We start from the raw sequence: 13451 nt of genomic DNA, 5'->3' as shown, positions 1-13451 counted from the left end.
AAGGAATAAAAAGAAAACGAGAGCAAGAATCAAGATAACCACGAAAAGGATACAAAAGAAAACAAAAGCGAGAAAAACAACAACAAATAACAGCAATAACACAAACTTCACCGTCACTCCGAATCCCACGAAGAGGCAATAAACACCCTCACAATATAGACACTTGGAACATGACGCCAAACACCACCACACCACGCTACGCCAAACCACACTACATATATACGCCGCGCAAAACAGTGACGCAAAACCATGACGCTGATTGGGGGAAAAGCGATACCCACGTCATGCGTCAACACACACACACACACACACACACACACACACACACACACACACACACACAGAGCCAGAAATAAAGGGCAAACCAAACGGTGGAGAAATATAATGGTGTGTGTGTGTGTGTGTGTGTGTGTGTGTGTGTGTAAAGGTGTGATCCGTTATATATATTATTTTCCTTTCAGCGCCAATCACAATTCATCCATACATGTGTTTACCAGTATCATACACGTTCATGGTTTAGACAAATACATAGGTTTTTTTTTTTTTCCAGTGACGATGGATTTCATGTATATATATTTATTCAACTGTGAAAACCTCGACAAACTTTTTTTTTAATCGTATCTTTTTTGTGCTAACATTCAACGGTATTCACACTCGCTTTGGCCTTGACACACACGCGCGCTAAGAAACAATACAGGAAAATTTGATTATTAATATGACTTTGCACACACACACATACACACACACACACACACACACAAAGCCACGCGTGAAATTGGACGCAGCGGGATATAGCAAAATAAAATAGTAATAATAATAAAAAATGATGAATAAGTTAATGTGTAAAAAATAAATCAACAGTTACATAAAAACGAATATTACTTGCCTGCACATAAATCATCCTATATTTTCAACGTTGGTGTACGTGTGTTGTTGATCGTAAATAATATACAAATAAATAATGCAAATAAACACTTTTTTTCATATTACGTAAGCTCCAGAGAGAGAGAGAGAGAGAGAGAGAGAGAGAGAGAGAGAGAGAAATATATATGAGAAAGGTTGAACAAAGAATAAGACAGAGAATTACGAAAGAAAATACAAAAATAAGTAAGGTAAAGCTGAACGTAGATAAGACAAGATAGATAAAGATAGATAATAAATATCGAAAGAAAATAAAGAAAGAATGAATACGGAATAAGCAAACAAATATACGAAAGAAAATATAAAGATTAATAAGGTAAGGCTATGCAGAGAGAGAGAGAGAGAGAGAGAGAGAGAGAGAGAGAGAATGGGAGGTTGGTTAGTCTTCCATGTTTCCCATTTGCGTCACACCCTTTGCGTCAGTCCGCTGCGTATGTCCTCACCTCCATATCCATCCCTCCCTCTCCCTTTCCCCTCCCCACCCCTTCTCCCCCTCTCCCAGCCATCACATCTGTATTCATAATTCAAATAGCCTCTGAGGTCGATTTCCATGTGAGAGGGAACAAACACTTTTCCATTCCAGTGTTTCCAAGGTTTTCTCACTAAGGCTCATATCAAACTCTTCGAAGCCTCAAGTGCCACTGTTTCAAATGGCTCTTGTCTCGCGGAAGTTGTAGGGGCTTTCAGTGAGTGAAATCGCCTACCTTGGGTCTTCCTTACATACATTTGATCCGCATGATCCGCCCTTCAAATCACCTCCTCACTCGTTCTTATAATTATCCAGTCCGCAGCTAATTGTCACCTAGACTATCACATAACCTAACCTAATTAAAGTTTGCCTCGTGTTGTTTTCATTTTACTCAACGGTGAAAACAAAAACAAGATCTAACCCCGGAACTGCCTTTTCTTGGTCGTTGTTATATCCTTTCCGGAGCTAATTGTGACCTTGGCCGCCACCACAGAACGTAAATAAATGAAACGTTCGGTTTCCCGCGTGCTGTCACTGTTGTTCCCCTTTACCAGCGAAGAGCTAAGAAGATCTCCCCTTGAAATCGCCTCCCTTGAGTTATTCTTGCAGACATGTCGAAACAAAACACAACGTTACTGATTCACGTATATGCTCTTTACCTACAAGCCTTCTTTCTACTATAATTGAGGTCTTTGCAGCTTCAACACACGCTCATATCCTTACTTCACTTCCCTGACATGTCTCCTCTATTATTTACGAAGCCCAAAGATATCACAACGTTTCCATATCAACGTTTACCTGTACATGTATATACTGTTCACATCCAAGCCTTCCTGCTACTGTGTGCTTTTTGCAGCTTCAACACGTGCCCAAACTTTTCATTTCACTTTCCTGACCTATATTTTTTTTATTATCAACTCACCTTCAAAAATTATTTCCACATCAACACCACCTCGCACGCAACACATTAGCGCAATACCTTTTAGCCTGATTCTATACTCTGTTCTTGGAAACTCATGCAACACGCGTCCATATCCTTGATCTCACTTCCATGACCTATATCTCCTGTAATCCAGAGAATATTTCCCCCATTACACCACCAGCCACCACGGGACTCATTAGCGCAATACCTTTTAGCCTAATTCTGTACTTGGAACCTTAACACACGTCCATTTCTCTAATATGACTTCCCTGACCTATATATTCTTTGGCCTATTAAGTCCAACCATTACTTATTCATTTGCACAACCAGGTCGAAGTCAACACATTATCACAATACCTTTTAGCCTAATTCTGTACTTGGAACCTTAACACACGTCCTTTCTCTAATATGACTTCCCTGACCTATATATTCTTTGGCCTATTAAGTCCAACCATTACTTATTCATTTGCACAACCAGCTCGAAGTCAACACATTACCACAATACCTTTTAGCCTAATCATGTATTGTGTACCTGGGAACCTTTAGCTAGCGTCCACTACCTTCAGATGACTTCCTTAACCTATATATTCTACTCAAGCTCAACAATCCTATAAAATTAACATATCTTTTCTAACACATGAATCATAAACCATACTATACTGCCCTCGTTTGCTTAAGATGTTAATCGTGATAAATATATAGACATACTCTTTTTTTTTTCATTATATTACGCACGTTCCATAAACAAGTAACGAAGGAAGATAAAAAATGAAAGGCTGAATAAAGAATAAGAGTAAATGAGATTACGGAAGAAAATAATAAAAAGCTTGCAGTCAACGCATATAACCACACGACCCTTTCACCTAAGTATCATAAACAGCCACTAAGACCCCTCATTTAAAGTTTCATTGCGCTATACACTCCATGATTACTCCACCATTTCATCAACTCCATTGCCACCACCATCATCACCTCTCCATATTCACACAACTAAACTTCCCTAACCATTCTCTTTACATTTACGTATTCACTCCACTTCTTCAAAAGCACCCCACACTCAACACTCGTCGCTTCGCCTCCCTCGAGTTCAAAGCAGCTCAACACAAGCATGGCACAGACACAAACACGCGGCCTGAATCTTTTCTTTATCCGATCTGGGTCCTGAACATTGTCTCTCTATCAATAGCATCTCGCGAACACCACTCCTTTGTATTCCTCTGTACACATACACGACAAACAGCTATTGTCTATACACTATAAGAAAACAACCTATTCTTCTTCAACAAAAGCTCAACAGTCCTTCGCCTCCTGTATATGGTCTGAATGCGTGTCCCTTTAACCTCTCCTAATTAAGTCTAAAAGCATCAGTTCTTCATCAACAACACCCTCCCCTCAGCCCCCTTCTCTCTACCTCCTTCTGTTCTGGAAAACAAGCTGACACGACCCGCATGACTTAAACAACATGCTTTTTTTTTTCGGCCTCAACCTAATTTATTGAGTCTAAAACATCCCCCATCAGCAGCACCGTTAAGTCACCCTCGCCTCTTCAAAACAAGCTAACACGACCCGCAAGGCTTAAAAACGTTCTCCAATGCCTCGTTCTAAGCTACCTGGAATCTAAACTATTCTCCATCACGACACAATTCCTTTCGCCTCCCTTATATGCGTCCCTCTGCCTTCTAATCTACTCTGAAGCCAAGATCGGTATTCCTAGACACTCCCTTCCTACATCAATCACTTCTAAAGGCTAATAAAGAGGTTAAACACGTCCCCATAAATGTTGCCTTGCGTTCATGGTACAGAAACTTTATCAAGCTACCACCAAGGTCATAAAACTACCCAAAGAAATGCTCACAAATCCCACGAAAGCCTTGTCAAATGTGTGTCCTTGGGCGCCGACAGGTTAATAGGAACTGGACAAGACTAAAACAGAACTTGAGCAGGACTGGGAAGTGCTAGAATAGGACTTGAATAGGGCTGGACAGGGCTTCGACAGGACTGTACAGAACTTGGACAGCACCAAAAACATAACCAAACGGGACACGACTGGGACTGGAACGGGACTAAAGGGGGCTAGACCATGGCTGAGGCAAATCTGATTGGGGCAGGTCGTGGAAGGGACGGGGCTAGAGGAGACTGAAGCATGACTGAAGCATGACTGAAGCGACTGACTGAGACAGGTCGAGGAAGGGACGGGGCTAAAGCGGGTCTAGTTGGTGCAGATCAAGGGAGGGACGGGACTGGCGGGGGCTAGAACATGGCTGAAACGGGTATTGTTGGTGCAGCTAAGGAAGGAACGGGGCTGAAGCGGGTCTAGTTGGTCCATCTCAAGGAAGGGACGGAACTGAAGGGGACTAGACCATGGCTGAAACTGGTCCTGTTGGTGCAGGTCGTGGCACGGACGGGGCTGGCGGGCAGGTAGATAGTCAGAGCTGGAAATCTCGCCATTAATCCTGCGGGACTAGGGGGTCAACGAGACGGCGAGGCAAGCCCTGAGCAATTAAAGGGCCGGCTCGCTGCCACGCCGGAGCTGGGCCTTAAAGGGGTAGGCTCGGGGCGGCGGGCCTCGTGGGGAAGGACAAGCAGGCAGGGGACGCGTGTTTGTGTAGGTCACGCGGGTCCTGTTAGCTTGTTTTGGAGAGGCGAGGCGAGGGGAGGGGAGGGGAAAGGTGTTGTTGGTGAGGGATGCTTTAGACTCGAGTGCATTAGATGGCAGAGGGACGCACAGAAAGGAGGCAAAGGGAAGTGCTGTGGTAAAGGATAGTTTTGTATAGTCATGTGGGTCCTGTTGGCTTGTTTGGAAGGGTGTTGTTGTTGATGGATGCTTTAGACTCGAGTAGATTAGGAGGCAGAGGGACACGTGCGGGTTTGTCAGCTTGTTTTGAAGGAGAGAAGGGAAGGGTGTTGTTGGTGGTGAAGGATGTCTAGTTAGTAAATATAAAGGCAGAGGGTCGCACACCGGAGACGAAGGGAAGTTTTGTGGTGACTTGAGAATAGATTAGAACGAGGTAGTGGAGGTCAGCGGGTTTGTCAGCTTGTTTTGAAGGAGAGAAGGGAAGGGGTGTTGGTGGTGAAGGATGTCTAGAGTTAGTAAATATAAAGGCAGAGGGACGCACAACGGAGACGACGGGAAGTTTTGTGGTGACTTGAGAACGAGGTAGTGGAGGTCAACGGGTTTGTCAGCTTGAAGAAGAGAAAGAAAGGGCGTTGCTGATGAAGGATGTGTTAGCTTTGAGCGTAGATTACAAGGTCGAGGGAGGCGAAGGGAAGTGGTGTGGTGACTTGAAAGTAGATTATGACGAGGTAGATGGACACGTGTGGAGGTCATGCTGGTTTGTCAGCTTGAAGAAGAGAAAGAAAGGGCGTCGCTGATGAAGGATGTGTTAGCTTTGAGCGTAGATTATAAGGTCGAGGGAGGCGAAGGGAAGTGGTGTGGTGACTTGAAAGTAGATTATGACGAGGTAGATGGACACGTGTGGAGGTCATGCTGGTTTGTCGGTTTGTTTTGAAGGAGAGAAGGGGAAGGACGTTTCTGATGGAGTTTTTTTACGACCATATTCTTTAACTAGTCCTTTCCAGCCCCGTTCGCCCTATTCTAGCCCAATCCAGCCCTCCTCAATCCTGTACAGACCCTTTCAAGCCATATCTAGGCCAATTCAAGCCCTGCTCTAGCCCTTTCCAGCCCCGTTCGCCCTATTCTAGCCCAATCCAGCCCTCCTCAAGTCCTGTACAGACCCTTTCAAGCCATATCCAGGGCAATTCAAGCCCTGCTCTAGCCCTTTCCAGCCCCGTTCGCCCTATTCTAGCCCAATCCAGCCCTCCTCAAGTCCTGTACAGGCCCTTTCAAGCCATATCCAGGCCAATTCAAGCCCTGCTCTAGCCCTTTCCAGCCCCGTTCGCCCTATTCTAGCCCAATCCAGCCCTCCTCAAGTCCTGTACAGACCCTTTCAAGCCATATCCAGGCCAATTCAAGCCCTGCTCTAGCCCTTTCCACCCCCTACTCTGATCCAGTTCAACACCGATCCTGCTATTGTTATAAGCCTGTCCAGTCCCCCTCCCGCCCCGTCCCATAACCCCTTTACTTTGTGTGTAAATGAAAGGTCACAAAGCCCCGGCAAACGTTTCCCTCGTAAAAACATGGTTATTATTAATTAAAGCACTTTACTCATGCAGATTAATTACGTAAGCGTCCGGGGAATGGCTGACTGTGTGTGTGTGTGTGTGTGTGTGTGTGTGTGTGTGTGTGTGTGTGTGTGTGTGTGTGTGTACAGTTACTCCCTGACTGAATTACACGAGGAAGCAGAAGTTGTGTATTGCCTCTGTTCCTTCCTTTAATTTAATCTATAATGTATTACCTCTGCAAACACTTCGTTATACTGTCCATCCAACGTATATGCTATCTCCATGTATTTTCCTCCTCCAGTGTGTGTGTGTGTGTGTGTGTGTGTGTGTGTGTGTGTGTGTGTGTGTGTGTGTGTGTGATGCCGTGAACTAACTGCTAAGCCATCTTAATCTTTTATACTTTTTTTTTTCGTTCTCCGTTGTACATCAAGCTACAACGTATATTTCGTGTATTTTTCTCCAGTGTGTGTGTGTGTGTGTGTGTGTGTGTGTGTGTGTGTGTGTGTTACGGCGAACTGCTAATCCCACTGCTAATCCAATCCAATATTCTTGTTTCTTATTTTCTCCCGTCCTTCGCCAAACGTCACGCTTGTGTATATTATGTTTCCCATGTATTTCCCTCCAGAGTGTGTACGTGTGTGCTTAATACCGTGACTTGCTACTTCGTCCCTTCTTCATTATGTTATTCGCCCTCCGCTAGACTTCCAGGAACGTTGTAAGAACTCTATGTATTTCCCTTCAGTGTGTGTCTAATACCATCCTGCCTTCATACACGTTTATCGCTCTTCGCTATACACTAAGTTAACGGATAACATAAGATTTTCGTGTCTTTTTCTTCGGTCTGTGCTTAATACTGCATGCTCGTCCATCCTGCTTTCCTTGGACCATATTCTTATCAAACATTTCGCCGCCCAAGTACACGTATTAGACAAGGCTTTCGTAGGAGTTCCGGGCATTTCCATGGGTAGTTTAATGACCCTGGTGGCAGTTTGACCCTTCCTTTGTACCATGAACCTAAAAAAACACCCATAAGAACCTGATTGATCTCCTTTTCGGCCTTTGGGAATAGATGAATGTGAGAAGAGGAAGTTTTTAATAACCCTGGTGGCAGTTTGACCCTTCCTCTGTACCATGAACATAGAAAAACACCCATAAGAACCTGACTGATCTCCTTTTCGGCCATTGGGAATAGATGAATGTGAGAAGAGGAAGTTTTTAATGACCCTGGTGGCAGTTTGACCCTTCCTCTGTACCATGAACATATAAAAACACTCCTGAGAACCCAACTGATCTCCTTTTCGGCCTTTGGGAATAGATGATGTGAGAGGAGGAAGTGTCTGAGAATACCGATTATTTACCTCGACTCCCGTGATAAAAATAACGTCAAACTGAGTTGGTGTTAATACAAGCTACCAAGAAATAGATTTATCACTTTTTTTTCTTATTTCGGAAGTATTTCATTCCTACAAGTGAGCTTAGTTTTCTGGAGCAATCCCGTAATCCCCTCTACCTCTCCCGACATCAGTACTGTTATAGCTGGAATGATACGCAGGAATAGGCGAGCATTTCCGAATGATATCCTAACTTCCGTACGTACCCTTAAGTTCATTCCCCCGTCCGTTGCCATACGCCAAGCCATTAACATTATGCAACACGATTACCACCTCTCTCTCTCTCTCTCTCTCTCTCTCTCTCTCTCTCTCTCTCTCTCTCTCTCGGCTATCTACTTTAACGCCACCGGAATAACACAAAGCGGCATTTTCTCCCTCGTCTCACATTCCTGCAACAGCCGCGTCAGTAGTAAGCTTCCCTTTAATAGCAACATCCCTTCCTAGTAACATCAGAAGGTGTATGACGTGCTGGATGACCTGTGACCTTTGCCGCCGTGAACTCGAGTGCCTGTAATCTTAAACGTCTTCAGCTTGGGGTCATTTTCTTGGGACATTTTGGTGTCGAAGAATACACATTTGACAAGGCTTTCGTGGGGGTGTTGGGCATTTGCAGGGGTGGTTTTGTGATCCTTCTGGTAATTTTCACATAGGCCTACATCACCACAATCTACATAACACCAACATAACCACCACATACATACACAGATACACCACCACATAGCATAGACACACACACACACACACACACACACACACACACACACACACGGGGAGGCGGTGGCTGAGTGGTTAGCATGTGGGCTCTGGCAGTTTGATCATTCTTCTATACCACGAACTTAAGGAAACACTCATTAGAATTGACTCGTCTCCTGTCTGTCCTTACCTAGATAGATAGATAGATGGATAGAAAGATATAAATAGATAGAGCTACTTTAATTCCTACTGTATTTCTGATTTTTGCCCTTTAGTTGTTGTTGTTGTTGTTTCACAGTAAAGGAAGCAGCTCAAAGGCAAAAAAGAAAAAATGAGGAAAGAAAAAAGCCTGCTAATCACTTCTATGTATCTTACTTTGCTTTATCATTTTTTCTTCTTCTATCTCCTTCGCTGTCTCTCCATGTAATAACGCAACTCACTATCTTACTATTTACTATTTACTATTTTAACTTCGCTATTTCACGTCGTCATTCTTCTTTTACTATTTTAACTTCGCTATTTCACGTCGTCATTCTTCTTTTACTATTTTAACTTCGGTATTTCACGTCGTCATTCTTCTTTTACTATTTTAACTTCGCTATTTCACGTCGTCATTCTTCTTTTACTATTTTAACTTCGGTATTTCACGTCGTCATTCTTCTTTTACTATTTTAACTTCGCTATTTCACGTCGTCATTCTTCTTTTACTATTTTAACTTCGCTATTTCACGTCGTCATTCTTCTTTTACTATTTTAACTTCGCTATTTCACGTCGTCATTCTTCTTTTACTATTTTAACTTCGGCATTTCACGTCGTCATTCTTTTTATTTTTATTTTCTCCACATTTTCCATGCCATATTTTCCCTCCTGGACTTTCTACGTAATTACAAAACTCTGAATCCAGGCCAATCGAGTGCTTCTGTTTTTACTATCAATGTTTATTTTGTTTTCTTTTACGGTCTTCACCTTTCCGTCCTTAATTGTCTTTCGCAGCATCTTTTAATAACACGACTCGGTACGTCAGTAAATCCAGCAGTAATGTGTTTGAAGTCCCCGGTAAATTGTTTTTTTTTTATTCTTCCTTCATTTTTTTTCATTGTTTTATTTTCCTGCCTCTTTTTTCAGGCCTCACACCGCTCTAAGTAAATTTTGTTAGTATTTACCAGGATTTTACATTACAAGTTTTAATTCAACCTAGGTAGCTTCTGCACTTTTCCTAAACATATTATAACGTTTAATTTTCTTGCGTTAATCTGTACTTCATTATTTTCGTTTTTAAAAGTAAATAATTTTCCTAAACATATTATAACGTTTAATTTTCTTGCGTTAATCTGTACTTCATTATTTTCGTTTTTAAAAGTAAATAATTTTGTTTTAGTATAGCCCACCACCTCATATTACAAGTATTAGTTTAACACTGATAGCCTAGCTTCTTCACTTTCCTAAACATATAACATTTGACTTTATTGCATTAATCTGTTACTACATCATTTTCGTTTATTTATCCGCCCCGCTACGGCAACCCACCTAAAATTACTATTGCAAACCACCCTAATAATCTCCCTTCTTACATACACTTAGTTATTATTTTATCAGCATTATTATATAGCTTTTGGGCGCACCACTATGCAATCTTATAAATCCTAAATGCACGCTACTACTACTACTACTACTACTACTACTACTGGTGCTATTGCTCACTGGGAATATTAATCTTCTCTGGCTGAGCAAATTTCAAGAGTTCTCTCCTTGCCTCACTTCCCCGGCTCCCTCACTCACCCTCTTGCCGTCCCTCTCACACACTCATCCTTCACTCACATTTCTTTCCTCTTCTCCTTTCCTTTCAGCTTTTTTTCTTTCCTTTTTCCTCCTCCTCCATCCTTCCTCGTTCACTATATAAATTCTTCCTTTCCTTCCTTTCCTTTCCATCTTCTTAACTCCCTCATCTTTTTCTCCTTTCCTTTCAGCTTTTTTCTTTCCCTTTTCCTCCTCCTCCTCCTCCATAATTTCTCCTGCACTCTATAAATCTTCCTTTCCTTCCTTACCTTTCCATCCTCTTAACTTCCTTCATCTTTCTTTCTTCTTTCCCTTTCAGCTATTTTCTATCTCACTTCCTCCTCCTCCTCTTCTATCCTTTCTCCCGCACTCTATAAATCTTCCTTCCCCTCCTTCCTTCTCCCCCTCCTCCTCTTCATCCCTTCCCTCGCGTTCTCTTAACTCTTCTTTCCTTTGCTTCTTTTCCTTTTCCTCCCTCCCTTCTCTTCCACTTTTCCTTTCCATTCCCTTCTTTCGCTACTATTCCTTGTCTTTACTCCGTTTTCCGCTTCTCACACTCCCCTCTCTCCTTCCTTTCCCCTTTTTCTCTCTCTCTCCCTCTCCCCGTCCTGCCTCCTATCATCATTTCCTCTTTTTCTCATTAACCTTTCCTCTTCCTCCTCCATCCGCCCTACTGTGCAATGCCCTTGACTGTGCTCTCTTCTTTCCTCTTCCCCCCCTCTCTCTCTCTCCCTATTTCCTCCTAGTATTACCCTTCCCACTTCCTCCCCTCTGACTTCTTTCCTCTTCTCTCCCTCACCTCTTCTTCAAACTACAACCCACACACTGATCTCTTTCCTTCCTCCTCCTCTCTTCTCTACAACCAACGACTCTCAGATTTCTTTCCCCTCTTTCTGCCCCCTCCCTCTCCTCCTCCAACTCCTCCATACCATAATCTCACTTCCTTCCGCTTCCCTTCCTCCTCCCTCCATACCGCACTCTCTTACCTCTTTCCTCTCCTTCCCCTCCCTCGTCTCCTCTACTTGCTACGCCTCTCATTTCTTTATTTTTTTCTCCAACCTTTTCCTCATACTTCAAGCTTTCATTTCTTTCCCCTTCCCCCTTATTCCTCCTCTCTAAACTACGCACTACCATTTTTTTCCTTTCCCCACCACCCCCCTCTCCCTCTCTTCCACCTCCTCCTCCTCCTCCTAAGCCCAGTCTTCAGAGCAACCTTGGACGCAACAGGCTAGATGACGCAATAACTTACTCGCAGTGCCACGACCACCACCGACCCTCCTCTCTCCCTCTCCCTCCTCCCCTCTCAAGCCTGCCTCCTAGCACGTACGCACAGAGAGAGGGAAGGACACACACACACACACACACACACACACGGGAACATCATCTTTAAAGGTGTTCATCGGCCTGTGCATCCCCTCTCTCCCTTCCTCTTCCTCCTCTCTCCCTCCTCCTCCAGCAGGGCGCAGTGCCAATACATGCCAATAACACACCATCTGTAACGCTTCCCCGCCGTGGTCACCAAGCTCTTAGTGACCACCAACACCACCAAGAAAAGCCCACTCCATTCCCCACCACCACCGCCGCCACCTCATCCACCACCATTACCATTAAGGACTCCACCCCATTCACCACCTCCATTACCAAGAGTCCACCTCATTCAACACCATTAGCAGTCTCCACTCCATTCACTGTTACCACCTCCACCACCACCACCACTAACAAAAGTCCACTCCATTCACCAGCAACACCACGACTACCATTGACAAGTCCACCTCAATCGCCATCACCATCATCACCACCAGCAACACCATTAACACTACTCCAACCAACACCATCACGAACAACATCACCACCACCACTACCACCAAAATAATAAAAAAGTAATAACGAAAAACTCATAACTCTCTCTCTCTCTCTCTCTCTCTCTCTCTCTCTCTCTCTCTCTCTCTCTCTCTCCAAGGACAAGAGTGTAAGAGCGATGAGAGAGGAGAGAGACTTGAGGAAAACGAAATCTTGGATGCAATTTGCGACATCAACACGGCCGGATACGTGTGTGTGTGTGTGTGTGTGTGTGTGTGTGTGCCCTACTTGTTCACGTAGGTATGTGTGCGTGCGTGCGTGTGGTGTGTGAGGTGTGGGGGGGGTGAGGGTGGGGGTGCGGGGAGGTGAAGGTGGTTTCCCAAGTCACGCCGAAACTAAATTGTCTTCCGCAATAATGTGGAGTGAAGTTAAAGAAGAGGGAGGAGGAGGAGGAGGAGGAGGAGGAGGAGGTAGGTAGTTAGGTGAGAGATAAGGTTGACGAAGAATGAATAGTTGTTGAAAAGGGAGGAAAGGAAGGGAGGCGAGAGAGAGAGAGAGAGAGAGAGAGAGAGAGAGAGAGAGAGAGAGAGAGAGAGAGAGAGAGAGGGGATGGGAGAGCAGAGGGGAAGAGATACGGGCAGCGAAGGTAAAAAGAATAGGATGGAGAGGGGAACGAACGCAATGTCCCTCCCCCTCCTCCTCCCTCAGTGTGTAAGAGAAGATAAGAGAAGATATGGGAACGGGAGGAAGGACAGAAACGTGATGAGACTTGTGGGGAAGGGAGAAGTAAGAAAAGAAGAAGGGGGATGGAGTACGTGATAATATGGTGAGGAGAAAAAAAGAGAGGGAGAGGAATGGAGCCTAGGAATGAAGAGAGGAGAGAGGGAAAAGGAGGAAGAGAAAGTGGAGAAAGACTGAAGACTGAATGAAAAGGGAAAGAAGGAAGAGGAAAGAAAAAGAAAGTAAGGAAGGACTGGTGTTGGGTGATTCACGGAGAGAGAGAGAGAGAGAGAGAGAGAGAGACTTCTGGAGGGAAAACACTCGTATAGCACCTCCAGGCGATGAGTGAAACCTGGAGGGGGAAGGAGGAGGAGGAGAAGGAAGAGGAGTTATGTGTTGGTGGAGATAATGGAGAAGGAGGAGGAGGAGGAGGAGGTGGAATAACAGCATGTGAGGAAGAAAATTGAGAAGTTGGAGATCGTTGGAAAAATAATAAGCCGGTTCAGATTTCGGTTCGTGGTATAGTAAATCATAACACACACACACACACACTTTGTCACACACACACACACACACACACACACACACACACCCTCCCATTCCTCCACCACTTGGAATCCTTACATAATATCAACA

The 13451-nt window shown here is 44.1% G+C and overlaps 1 protein-coding gene across 1 annotated transcript in view; it reads right to left on the bottom strand.

Moving 5' to 3' along the window:
- The window catches only part of LOC126981020 (serine/threonine-protein kinase PLK1-like), a 119336-nt gene that overhangs the window by 96673 nt on the left and 9212 nt on the right, over nt 1-13451 (bottom strand). The gene's annotated exons all lie outside the window — the stretch shown is intronic.

Source organism: Eriocheir sinensis, chromosome 46, assembly GCF_024679095.1.
Source record: "Eriocheir sinensis breed Jianghai 21 chromosome 46, ASM2467909v1, whole genome shotgun sequence".
In the NCBI taxonomy this organism is placed as follows: Eukaryota; Metazoa; Arthropoda; class Malacostraca; order Decapoda; family Varunidae; genus Eriocheir; species Eriocheir sinensis.
This window is presented reverse-complemented; position numbering and strand designations above follow the sequence as displayed.